The sequence below is a fragment of the Lactuca virosa genome, chromosome 5 (assembly GCF_052849685.1).
Source record: "Lactuca virosa cultivar CGN04683 chromosome 5, Lactuca_virosa_CGN04683_v6, whole genome shotgun sequence".
Lineage (NCBI taxonomy): Eukaryota > Viridiplantae > Streptophyta > Magnoliopsida > Asterales > Asteraceae > Lactuca > Lactuca virosa.
Window position 1 is genome coordinate 369,349,269 of NC_136430.1, and position 14,428 is coordinate 369,363,696.

Here is a 14,428-nt window from a genome sequence, read left to right on the forward strand (position 1 = left end):
AAGGGTTCGCCTCAGAAAGAGGGAAAGTTGGGTTTCCGAAACGTTGGATCATCAGGATTTTGTCAGTTGGCAAAGTGGCTTGTAGGATAGACCTTTTTAAAAGGTTCGGTTGGGTTTCACATCATCTTTCACGTTTCACAGTTGCGAAAGTGCATCATGTATCAGGAGGCGGTAGTATCGTTGGATGACATTCAGGTCAGTGAGCGCCTTTGTTATGTTGAGAGTCCTGTGGCCATTCTGGAGAGAAGGGTGAAGGTTCTGGGGAACAAGGAGGTACCTTTGGAAAAGGTACGGTGGGAGCCCTAATGAGGTTCCGAGTGGACGTGGGAGCCGGAGGCAGAGATGCGGGAGCACTATCCAACGCCCGATTCCCGAGTATCAATTTGTGGTTATAAGTTCTCATGATTTCAAGGTCTACTCAACGAGTCGGTTGCCTGACTTGTCGAGTAGCAGCGGGTTGGCCACGTGTTTAAGTGACCTACTCGTCGAGTCCAAGAAGGGACTCGACGAGTAGGAGCTGGAGGATGAAACCCTAATTCCGGGGTTTTGCACCCTATTTAAAGGTCCTTAATTTTCCTTCCCAGCCTCCCTTGTCACCTTCACGTCCAGAGAAAACCCTAATAGCTAGCTAGTATCTATTCTTGAGTGTGTGAGACCAAAGAGAGTGTACTGGAGCATTTCTTGAAAAGTTGAGAGCTTGGGACAAGAAAGAGCTTGTAGATCCAGCCCTTCCAGTTTTGTGGCATCAAGATTAAGGTATAAAGCTACCACCTTTACTTTTCATTGCTTAGATCTCCCTTTTGTGGAAGAGAATGGTCATTTCTAGGGCAAGATGGAGTCATCTTCAGGTTTGAGCTTGTCACAAGGGCAAAGTTTCAGATCTTTACTCCCCTAGGCTTTGTGGACAGAAAGCCTCAAGCTTTATGAAGCTTTGACCCTCCTTCATGTCAAAAACCTTCTCCTAATGCTAGTTATGAGTGTTATAGTTCCATAGAGCTTTGCATGCATGTAAAGTTAGCAACTTTACGTGATAACAACACCCTAGGAGCCTAAATCTACAGTTTGGAGCCTTGGTTTCACGAAGAAGCTTCTGTATGGATGAAGGACTGAAGGGACTCGGCGAGTCCGATGAAGATTGCCTTGGACTCAGCGAGTCAGTTGAGTAACTCGGCGAGTTGGCAAGTTATGCAAGAAATCGGCGAGTAGTTGAGGGTACTCGACGAGTTGAGGTCAACATGGACTGTTGACCTTGACAGTTGACTCGGGGGTTTGATCTTATCTCTATGTTTCGGCATTTCAAGGTGAGTTATCTTCACTATATCAACAGGGTCTACGACACCAAGGTCGTCCCTTTATCGGATTTGTATCCGGGTAATTGCATGATATGTTTACTGATCTGTTAGATCTGCGTCCTGGTAGTTAGGACGGTATTATGTTTAGTGACATGGTTTAGGTCGGTATCCTGGTATATAGGATGATGCTATGTTAGATTACATCCTGGTTTAGGATGGTTGCTATGTTAGATTACATCCTGGTTTTAGGATGGTTGCTATGTTAGATTACATCCTGGTTTAGGATGGTTGCTATGCTAGTAATATGTTTGATTGATATCCTGGTTGTAGGATGGTTTATATGTTAGAGATCGGTTAGATCTGTATGACTATCTGTTATTGCATGCTAGCATATGATATTTATGTGCACATGTTTATTGGTTTGGTAAAGGGTTGAGGCATGTCCTGTTGTGTGCAGTAGGCCAAGACACCCTGGGCGGACCGGGTAGACAGCATGCCCGGGCCGGGCAAATCTAGTCAGGCCGAAGGACCAGCGAGCGGTCCGGATAGGCTGAAGGCCCCGAGGAGGGCGGTCCAGACGTGTCGAGGCTCGGAGAGTGGGCCAGATAGACTGAAGGCCCGATGAGGACGGCCCGGTCATATGGTAGACTCAGAGAGGGGATCAGGTGGATTGAAGGCCCGGGGCGGGCGGACCAGGTATTGCAGGAAAAATGAGAACATTTTGTAGGTGAAGAGTGCGATAAATATTTGGGACAGGAAAAATGGAATGTCCCGATGTCACAACAAGTATTGCAGAGCCATTACCAACATAAATAGAACGAGGAGAATAATGATTATTAGATACGGAATTTAGTATCCCTGTATTTGTGTGAACATGGTCAGTTGTGCCAGTATCGATGACCCATCCGCTATTTACCGGGTCATTTAAAGTCATGGCAAATGCGGAAGTGATGTGGGTCGATCGCTGGCTAACCAGGCCCAGGGAGGCTGATTTGGGCCAGAAGTCTGCATATGGGCATGTGGGGTACTTATTGATGGCGTAGGGGGCCTGCTTCCAAGAAGACCTGGGCTATTGGAGGTGGATTTTCCCCAAAATAGGCTGCTATGAGGAGCTGGCTGTGAAAGTGAGCGGGAGTTGGCCCACGGGTGTTGGTTTTGACCGAAAGCGGTCCATGAGTGATGATCGAAAGCGGGCGTTGGAATATATACTCACCCATATTGGTTGTTGTGAGGCAGTGGACCTGCAGCGAAGGGAGGAACCTGTTATCGGAGGCGATAGTTGTGACGACCTCCTCCACGAAGGGCGGAATTCCCATGGTATGAACTAGATCTGGCAATCCGTGTCTGTGTGTCGTGTATTCGTGTCAGACACGAATTTGCTAAACAGGAACACGACACGAATTATATATCGTGTTTGGGGTATCAAACACGAACACGACACGTAAAAAAATCGTTTTACACGTGACACGACACGAATCGACACGTTTTTTAGCCGTGTTACACGAGAAAACACGAATAGACACGTTTTTAATGGTTTTTTTTAAGCTATGGCTATAAACTAGTTATTGACTTTTACAAAATTGGTCCTTAATATATTATAAATACAAAATTTAACCCTAAAGTATATATGTGTATATATGTGTTTATACGTGTTTGTACGTGTCACGTGTCAACACGAATTTGTATCATGTCTTATACGTGTCTAAACAGGTAAATTTATGTTTGACACGTGTAAGACACGAAACACGAATTTAAAATACGTGTCAGACACGAATAAACACGAAACACGAATTTATAAAACACATACACGGAAAACTCGTATCGTGTTCGTGTCGTGTTAATCGTGTCGTGTATGAAATTGCCAGGTCTAGTATGAACCGCTCCCACCCCCATGAGTTGGCGACGGGATGAGATGGCAGCGTGAAGAAGGGAGGGAGCGGAGCTGTGGTTTTTGTGAGACTGAACGATGAGACGGGAATCGTTGATTCTGGTTTCTTCAACGAGTAACATGGATCTTATCTCGGAGAGAGTGGGTATGGGTTTGGAGAACCGAATAACACCTGCAACGGTATCATATTTGCCCGGGATGCTATTTAGAGCATGAAGTACAACAGTTCGGTCTTTCATCTTTTCGCCAAGTCCCTCCAGTAAATTTGTTGCATGTCTTCTTGATTCTCTGAAAGTACTCATGAATAGTTGAGTCCCCTAGTGTGATGTTTCTCAACTCATTCTCTAGATGCATGGTTGTGGATTCGACATCATCATATAAGAGAGCATGTAAGTTCAGCCAAATCTTGCGAGCCGTTGCCTTAATGGAGTAGGCGGAAGTGATGAGCTTTTGAGTTATAGATCTGAAAAGCCATAATTTAACAATCTGAGTGAGTTCTTCCCATTCAGTGGTCGTAGGGGGAGTTTGGAGGGCCATAAGTGGAGTCGATGTAGTTAGCAACACCATACGCAATACAGCGAGCATGAAAGAGGTCGCTCCATGGTTCATAGTTACGGGCTGTGAGATCGAGAATTAATGAGAGGTACGTAGGTTTTAATATTGGTGATACCATACGCTTTATGTGGAGGTTTAATACTAGAACTGTTGTCGCCTGTCATGGAGATGAAGCAAGAAGGAGAAGAAGAAGAAGAAGAAGAAGAAGAAGAAGAAGAAGAAGAAGAAGAAGAAGAAGAAGAAGAAGAAGAAGAAGAAGAAGAAGACGAAGACGAAGAGGGAGGGAAGATACAGGAATCGGCTAGGGTTGAGAGTTATGTCTCTGATACCATATTAAGTCACAATCTCATTAGCGTATTTGCATTGCCAAAGGAGAATATATACAAGAGTATTATGGGCCAAATATACAATGGGCCAATACAATAACTAAATACAATATAATACAAAATACAATGTGGTCTGCTAAATGACTTAACTAAGATAGAAACTGATTTTTTTCATGAATCAACTTCTTGTGTCTACTAATAGTGATGCACAAGATTCAATTGATGAAGTCTTTAGGTTTAGAATAAGTTGGAAGAGAAAAACTACCTTCTTTTGAGAAGTAAGACAAAAAGCTAGAAATAGTTAATGATGATAAGGACTTGTTACGTATTGAAAACAATTTACTTCTTACACGAAGGAATATATTCTTCAACACAACCAAAAGGCTTTATGCTCGGTTAACCAAATTGCATCATTCTTCTAAAATTTAAGAAGAGCAACATCAAAACTTCTTCCTAAATTGACATATGAATGTGAAAGCATTGTCTCTTCACAAAATATTCCAAATAACATATATGCATATGTAGTTGGTTCGGTTGAGAAATACTTAGATTCTAGAGGTATTTTGAAGATTATCAGTGATACACTTACAATTTATGAAGTAATATAAGGTTAGTTTTCCTTACTTGAAATTCACATTTCACAATGATATGTTCTATAAAGTCTCATATCAACATCATGGCATCTCATTAATTTATTAATTTCATGGTTATGGCAATTCATGGTTACATCTACCTATGCCAATGCACTTTTGGTTGTGCAATATCGTACCATTATGAATCAATATATATGTTGATGCTGAGGCTGGTTGACGTATAAGGAGTTGGCCTTTTCCTTAGGAAAATTCATTTCATTATTATTAAGGAAAATCATGAAATTACCCAATCAAATTTCATTATATGTTCTTCTTTTTGCAACTCCGGAATTCTTTACATAGGGTATAACATAATCGATAGCCTTTTAAGTAGTTTCAATGCATTGTGTTTGAACCATATTGGACTTCCAAAATTACTCAATGCTTGCATGTGCTTACTAATTGGTGAAAAATTTATCGGATGATTCAAAATTCCAAAGTAATAAAGTACACATCATTGACTAAGTTTATCGTGTATGAGTTCCGAACAATCTGGTAATTACTTTAATTCTTTTGTATTTCCAAGTTTGTTTCATCTCGTGTTTCCTTTTGTTTTGATTTTCTTTCATTTTCTTTTAAAATAATTGAAAATTCAAAAATATTTTCATTTTCTAATTTTCAGCTTATAAAAATTTGAAAATACCAAAAATAATTTTCTATTGTTACGAAGCACTTGATACTTGATAGTGCTCAAATGATTTGTTCTTCGTAATCTGTTGGTTGTTATCATTAAAAAGCTAATTCACAGTTCATTTTTAATGTGACATATACTTTTTCTGTGAAAAATGCATTCTAACAATAAATAATGTTGAGGTGGCATAACAGGATCTTAATACGAAACACATAATTTTAGGAGACGTGGTTGATGTGTCTAATTCTCATTGGACAATGACTAGCATTAACTACTATTTCTCTCACCAACTTAGTTCAGGTTCACATTTAAGGCTATAAGGAGTGGAGTGCGATAAGAATGAGGTGGCGCCTATATGGCATAGTGAACAACGCCCCCTATGCGGTTTGGGAGTCCAGTTTGAGGTGTGTGGCCAAAAATGGGAGCGCTCCTCTCTCTCTCCCACTCTTCCTCCCTCTCTCTATCTCTATTTTCTTTCTCTTTCCTCTTTTTATGGTATACCACTCCTTGTGTGTGGTAAGGGAGTGTGGCAAAATGTGGAAGTGCGGCACCACTCCCTCCACTTAATGACTACGGTTTCAAAATCCCTATAAATCAGTTATTTTCCCCTACATTGTAAACTTTACCGTCTCATACTTTCCTAAATTCCCAAAATCGCTCTGTTTTTTCCTTTTAAGCCCTATAATTTACCATGGCTGCTCAAGATGTGATCTCGTTTGTTGTTGAGGAGGTTGATTCCATTCATGATTTCACAGTTCAATCAAGTAATTTACTCGCAAATTTGGATCAGTGGCAGTTTATTCTAAACAGATGCTTGTTGATCAGTGGCGGACGCAGAACGTTTTAGTAGGGGTGACACTAAAAAAAATTTTCCGAAAAAATCTAAATTAGTAGTGGCACTCGTATTTTAAGCCGGTGCACCTAATAGAAAAAACATAAAAAAAAATTACACTACGTGCCGGAATCGGAGCAGTGGCCCGGGACCCCCCGGGCACCACTAAGGTCCGCCACTGTTGCTGATTGTTTACCTTCTTACCTCTTCAAATATACACCTTTGATTAGCAATTGAATGGAGATACAAAAATAACGAAAAACCATTTATTAAGATTTTAAGATAATATGATCTCTGTACATAAGATACCTAACAAATATTTTCTAAAATGACTAAAAAAATGGAAAAATTAGATGTAAAAGGTTAGAAATTAATAATGAAAGCCCTTATTTTCTTGACTTTCTATATTAGGTCGTTCTTTCAGCAGTAATAAACAATACCTTACGGAATTTTACAACACTAAATCTTATAACACACCCACCCATGTAAGCATCCCAATTATTCTCATAACAACCTTGTTCTACTTATGGATCAAATCCTTACTAGAGAAAACATATGGGTACCCAACTTAATTAGTAAACAGAGAGAGGTGTTCGTAAAGATTCAAGTAGCCGGTAGAGCGAAGAAACTCAATCAACACAACTACAATATTTGGGAAACACGTATAATGTCATATATGCAAGGTTAGTATTTGTGAGAGGTTTTGAGTGGACCCAAAATACAACCAGAGGCTGAAGATAACAAACAGAGTCCTTTCACCGGAGGCTAAAGATAACAATGGAGTCCTTTGAAAGTGGAGGATTAAGGCAGAGAAAGAAATGTTTGTTATCAAAAGGAACATAGAAGAAGAAGTGATAGAGCACATCATGGACATGACAACACCCAAGGAAGCATGGGACACCTTGGAAATGTTATTCTCTAAAAAGAATGACATCGGATTGCAAATGCTTGAAAAGAAATTATTGTCTGTATCACAAAAAGGAACTAAGTATTCCACAATGCTTCCGCAAATTCAAAGTAATGTGCAGAGAAATCACTAAGTTAGACCTCCAAGCCTCGATTCGAGAAACGAGAATTAAGAGGATAATATTTCATGGTCTAAATCCTGAGTTCATATGCTTTGTTGCATCAATTCAAGGATGGCCAATTCAACCATCTTTATTCCGAGTTTAAAAACCTTCTAGCAGTGCAAGAAATGTTAGCTAAGCATATAGGTGGAAATGTGGAATTTAAGTGAAAATTGAAAAAGTGTTGTATGCAGACAGAGGAAAAGGAAAGTTCAATTGTGCCATTACATTAAGTGTAATGATGACAAGCATAAAATTCCTGATCAAGAAATAAAATGTAAAGACAATGAGATGGGGGGTACATCTGGTCAGAAGCACAAAGGGCGATATACAAACAATATGGGCCTTTCAAGTGTTACAATTGTGGGCGTAGAGGTTGTAGATAACAAACAAGATACAATTTTCTTGTGTTGCAAAGATTGCCCAACAAGAAGCAAAAAGAAAGAAAACAACGGCTAAAAGAAAAGAAAAAAAAGTAATTACTTGATTCCAAAGGTTAAACAAAAAACGTGCGGTTCCAACAAACTATTACACCTATATATACTAACTGGAATCCGAATCAAACTCTAAAACAATAAAATAAAACTTAATATGTAACTTTCCTAAAATGCCCTTGAAACTAAAAACTCATTTTATGGGTATTTCAAACCGATTAATCCAACAATCACCCCCTTAATCGGTTTGATCATACCACTCGTTCAAAACACTGTCGGTTTCTCTTCGATTAGACCCGCTTCTTCCTTTTCCCATTTAGGAAACTCGTTTTTGTAGTGACCAAACTCACCACATTTGTAACATCTTACGTGATTTTTATCCCGGACATGTTCATTACCATCTCGACTTCTCCCGGACTCCCGACCTCTTCCTCGGCCATGTCCAAAGTCATCCCGATTTGAACATTCATTGCCACAATGCTTACAAACATGTGATTTTTCCTCACTAGCCAACAACAACCCACATTGAGTGTCCTCCACTTTCTCAGTTCCTCTTATACGCTCCTCGTATGCCTTCAATTTACCAACCGCTTCATCGAATAACATCGAATCCAACTCGAAACATTGCTCTATTAAAGCCACGATTTGAAGAAACGACTTAGGCATCGAATTAAGTAACCTTTTCACCAAATCAACTTCTTCAAGCTCGTAACCAAGACTCCTTACTTTTGACACTAAACCGGATAATTTTGTCACAAAATCATCAACCGTTTCACCCTCCTTCATGCGTAAACTTTCAAGCTCCCTTTTTAAGGTTGCAAGTCGAGCCGTTCTCACCTGATCCACTCCCAAATACCGTGTTTTTAGCGCATCCCACACTTGCTTTGGGTCAGTGTAACTCGCCATTTGCAATACCATGTCTTCGGGTATCGCTTGAAACAAGAAGGTAAGAGCTTGTTTTGACTTCTTTTGATCTGATGCTTCACCTAACGCCTTTGGTCTGACCTTCTCTCATATGCCGTGTGCATCCATAATCGACTTGACTTTGACCGCCCACACTGGATAATTCGTTGGAGTCAAAACCGGAACTTTATATGTCATCGAACCTCTTTCTTTAACCAACGACATCCCTTTCTCCTTAATCCCAACCTATTTAATCAAGCTTTTTCCGAGAGCACTCTTCCACCGCACAACAAGACAAGGTCACGACCACCTTTACCGTCTTACGTCGCCTGCAAAACGAACCGAATTAAAGTCACCCGCTTTGACGTCTTCCCATCCGTTTATTCCGCGACTCCGATTAGTCTCTCACAAGCCTGATTAAGAGAAATCGGGGTTCCTTGTAATCAACCTCGAATCACACCCCTTTCAACGAAACCTCTCTGATACCAAGTGTAGATAACAAACAAGATACAATTTTCTTGTGTTGCAAAGATTGCCCAACAAGAAGCAAAAAGAAAGAAAACAATGGCTAAAAGAAAAGAAAAAAAGTAATTACTTGATTCCAAAGGTTAAACAAAAAACTTGGGGTTCCAACAAACTATTACACCTATATATACTAATTGAAATAGAATCATACTCAAACTCTAAAACAATAAAATAAAACTTAAATATGTAACTTTCCTAAAATGCCCTTGAAACTAAAAACTCATTTTATGGATATTTCAAACTGATTAATCCGATAGAGGTCATCAAGTTAGAAATTTTCGATCACCACCCATGGAGGAAGGTAACACTTCAACCTCGCCAGAAGAAGAATCATGGGAAAAATTAGATGCCCATTAAAATTATAAAACCTCAAGTTAAATCTTGATTCTGACTCACTTATTTTGAAATAGGACATCAACCATTCCCAACTTGACCGTCAAAAATATTTTTCAGTAGATATGTTCCTGGGCTAAAAAGACTAAGATGAAGGCGTTTCTATTCAAGGTTGACTTCGATAAAGCCTTTGACTCTGTCAATTGGCATTTCTTAGACTCCTTGATGGCGCAAATGGGATTTGGTCACCGATGGCGCTTTTGGATTAGAGGCTGCCTCGCCTCCTCAAGAGCTTCGATTCTCATTAATGGCTCCCCCACCTTCGAGTTCCTCATATCCAAGGGCGTTAGACAGGGAGACCCTCTCTCTCCTTTCCTTTTTAGTCTTGCCATGCAAGGGCTGAACGCGATAATGCGATCAGCATGTCAAAACGCTATTTTTACCGGCATTCATCTCCCTAATAATGAGCCTTCTATTTCCCATCTTTTTTATGCAGATGATGCCCTCTTCGTCGGTGAATGGACCAACTCCAATTTCTCGAACTTGGCTAGAATTCTCCGTTGCTTCTATGTCGTCCCCGGTCTCCGTGTTAATTTCTACAAGTCTAGAGTCTTTGGTTTAGGGGTGGCGGACAACGAGATTTCTAGTTGTGCCAGAATCCTTGGATGTGAAGCAAACACCTTCCCTTTTATTTATCTTGGTGTTCCTGTGGGGCCAACATGGCTCATAAACACAACTGGGCTCCGGTTATGGATCGGATTAGTGGCAGACTTTCTAACTGGAAATCAAAAAATTTATCCTTTGGTGGTAGATTAATTTTAGTCAAATCAGTCCTTGGGAGCATGCCCCTGTATTACTTTTCTTTGTTCAAAGCTCCAGCTTCCATCGTGCAGAACATTGAAAAAATCAGACGTCGTTTCCTTTGGGGAGCATGTGAGGAAAGAAACAAAATTCACTGGGTAAATTGGGATACTGTCCTGGCTAGTAAAGAGTGTGGTGGCCTCGGTGTTGGGTCTATGAGGAGTATCAATATTGCTTTACTCTTCAAATGGATCTGGAGAATAAAGTCAGATAGCACAACACTTTGGAGTCGAGCTATTTGTGCTATTCATAACTCCTTTTCGAAACCGCTATCTAATATTTATAAGAAGTCTTTTCCAGGCGTTTGGTATAATATTGGTAAAATTATGCAAGATCTTGAAGCTTTAGGCATCAATCCCATGAAGATTCTCAACTGTTCGGTGGGGCTCTGGTACTAACACCCTCTTTTGGCATGACTATTGGCTGGGAGATGAACCTCTTGCCTCTCAATTTCCTCACCTGTTGGCCCTTGATGTGAAAAAAATCTTGTTTTGTTTCTGAGAGGATTTCCATAAATGGTTGTTGCTGGAAATGGAAAAAAAGCCAAGGCTCCTTTGTGAGATCGAGGAGTGGGACAAATTTCAAGATTATTTCCGTAACTGGTCTGTCTCTAATTCCCCCGACAGGTGGACTTCTACCTTGGCTACTGATGGCAGTTTTTATGTCAACAATTTAAGACGTATTATCGATTTTAAAATCACATGTGATGTTGATAATCCAATCATATGGACTAATGAGGTCCCCCGCAAAGTAACCGGTTCTTGGCGCGCATGTATGGATCGCATTCCTTCTGCGGTGGCTCTTTCTCTCAGAGGAGTCTCCATTCCCACCTCCGGTCACTTTTGCTCTAATGGACTCGACTCTACAGATCACATTTTGATTGGCTGCTCGTTCGCTACTGAGGTGCTTCAATGGACGTTAAAATGGTGTAATATCCCATGACAGACTTTTGATTCGGTGAAAGACCTGGTGGGTTTTGCGGCTAATTGGGGTAGATATCCAAAGAAGAGAAGAATCTTGATTGCCATTGTGTACGGTTACCTTTGGTTTGTCTGGAAAGCCAGAAATGACATGGTGTTTAATAAAAAGCACAGCACCCCTACGAATACTGCGGACCACATCATTATTGAGGTGTACAATTGGGTGAACTTTAGGGGCAATTTGGGTAGATTTATTTGGTCGGATTGACTTTGTTGTCCTTTTAAAACTATGTAATCTTGTTTTGTTTTCTTTTTGCTCCGCCTGTCTCTTGTAGGCGTGCGCTTGTTCTGTTTTGTTTGTTGTTTTTTTCTAAATCGCCGTTTCCAAAAAAAAGTACATATTTGTTGAGAAAAAAGAAAAACTAAGCAATAAAAAAGAACACTAGCACTTTCCCAATGGTTAATTCTCATTGTCCTAAATCCTAGAAAGAAACGTAAACTTAAATGCCAACAATTTTGATCTTGAATCAAAACATCATTGGGTTGACTCAACACCTTTCTTAACATTTAGACTTCTAATTTTCAGGATAAAATAGAAATAAATAAATTCAGCTAGGCTAGGAGCACTTGTCTTTCGAGTATGAAATGGATAAATGGAGATTTACATCAAAATCCAACCAACGTGGAAACTCCAAGAAGAACTTATTTGATGTTTGTGTTCCCACTTTAAAATATACAAATGACATGATTATAAATAACACAACTTTATGTTCCACCAGGCGAATGCATGTATAAAATACCTAGTTAAAATAAGAAAAAGGTATGTTATATTAAAGATAACTAAATCATTGTTATTAACAAATAAATAATAAATTTATAATAAATCAAAAAATTATCTTAAATATTATCCTGATTTTAAGTATTATCTTTATGTTGCACTATATCATAAGAGATAATGTTGACACTTGGAGTTGTTGCCCTTATACAAAGTTATGTAGTTAAAATATAACCAAATGCAAGTTGTTAAAAATAACTAAGTCATTATTGTTATCTATTAAATAATAATTTCATACTAAATTAAAAAAATTATCTTAAATACTATCATTATATAGAACATATGATAAGAGATACATCATTATAAGGTTGGAACTTAAAATTTTATTAACAAGGTTGTAAAACTTGACCAACTCAACCAAATACTCACAAGTTACTCGGACTTCACCTTCAACCGAGACGAGTTTGGCTAACCCGGCCAAAGCACTTATACATTAATCAAACTCGGCTTAAATTGGTCAAACTCAGACAGGTTCAACTCAATATACCCAACAACATAATTGTTTTTATTGAAAACGCAGTTTGAACCAGAAAAAATATGGTCCATAACCATTTTAAAAAATCTGAAACTTAACTGGACACTTGCCAAAACCAAAGTATCCTACAAAGGCAGGCGTAATGAAATTCTTATGGCTTTTTGCATTTGAAAATTTCAATCTTTCCTATATATATAGAGGACGAGACATTCTCTTGTTTACTCTCACCATCGTTGTGGGAAGAAGAAATTTTAATCGAACTCCATTATACATTTGTCAATAATTTCATTTTGTTAAATAACATATTAGGTAAATAAAATAAATAAATAAATAAGCGTTGTAAAAAAAATATTATTCAATAATTCCATTTTTCAATAATCTTGTAAGTTTTTATCCGAAGAAGTAATTTTTTATTAAATAACTTCTTGTTAAATCACAAAATCATAAATCTAATAGAGCTACCTAATATAGAAAGTTTGTTTATTTGTATTTTCATGATTCAAAAATTCATTATAAAATGAATTCATTTAGAAAATATAATCAAGTATACCATTTGTGCTTATAAATCAAAGAGATTTTCAAAACAGTTATAAGTTTATGTTTAGGCAAATGTTTTTTTTTTGTTTATTTAACATTATTTAACAAATTTATAATATTATTAGAAAGAAAGTGAAAAGTCATAAGAGTTTCAAATGATTTTGATGAAAGAAAAAAAATATGTTTCTTTTATAATGATATGATATTATGTTTAAGTGGATGCTTTTATTCTTGAGAACAATGGATAGATATGGGGTTTAATTTGACACCCTTTCTTTTAACCAAAATCACCGTGAATCTAACATGCCTCAATGATTCACCAACAAAGCCTCCCGTTTGATCAACCACACCAACCCACAAGACTCATTTCAATTACTATATAAAAAAATATATATGACTAACCAAATTCTTTAATTTTTTTTATCAACTATATATCAACACCCTAACACAACAAACAATACATGTATAATACTTTCATATATGTGTACAAAATAGATTAAGGGAAAATGACACTTTAGCCCTACGATGTTTTTCACATTTGCCCATTCAGTATCTTATGTTATTTTTGTGTCTTTTAAGGGAATAAAGTTGATTTTGTCGGGTTGAATATGTCCTTTTGTAAAAACTGAAGGGGTCAGGTTCCTCATCTAAAACCCATTTGACCGGTCCATGCTTTTTATTCGTCCATTTGACCGATTCTTGTCCATTTGACCGGTTCTTTTTCCTTCTTTTTTTCAGTTTCTTCTTCTTCTTCAGGAGATCTTCATCTTCTTCTTACTTCTTCTCATCCAAACAAGAAAAAATAGTGATGTGCGATTGTGGAAGCATGGCAATCATAAGAACTTCCACCACTAAGAAGAATCTCGGTAGGGAATACTACACTTGCCCGAATATAATACTCCATTCTTATTCTAACCTCGATAACATTTGGGTTTCTTTTGCTAAATGATGATTATTGAAATCTATAGGGACCTAGGAGTGGGTTTCTTTTGTGGGTTGATGAGGTTGAAAATCATTCAAGGGTTATTTGGTTGGAGATTGGTTTCAAGGTAGGTGTGATTGGGTTTCAGTTTTGGGTTTAAAGGATTCTGGAAGAAATTTTGGGGGTTCATGAATGGTTTCTGGAAAATGAAGAAGAAAAGATTTATGGGTTCGTGAATAATGTATGGGTTTGTGAATGTGATGTTTTTGTTGTTGAAATCAGGAAAAAAAATTGTCTTGAGAATCAAATTCTTGTGTATTTATCAAGAAAAAAAACGACAGTTTTTCAAATTCATATTATTGTGTGTATTGAGAGAGAGAGAGAGATGGGTCCAATTTAATTATTTATTTTCTTTTTCATTTAAATTAAATAGAAAAAACATAAAAAAAATATCAGAAGG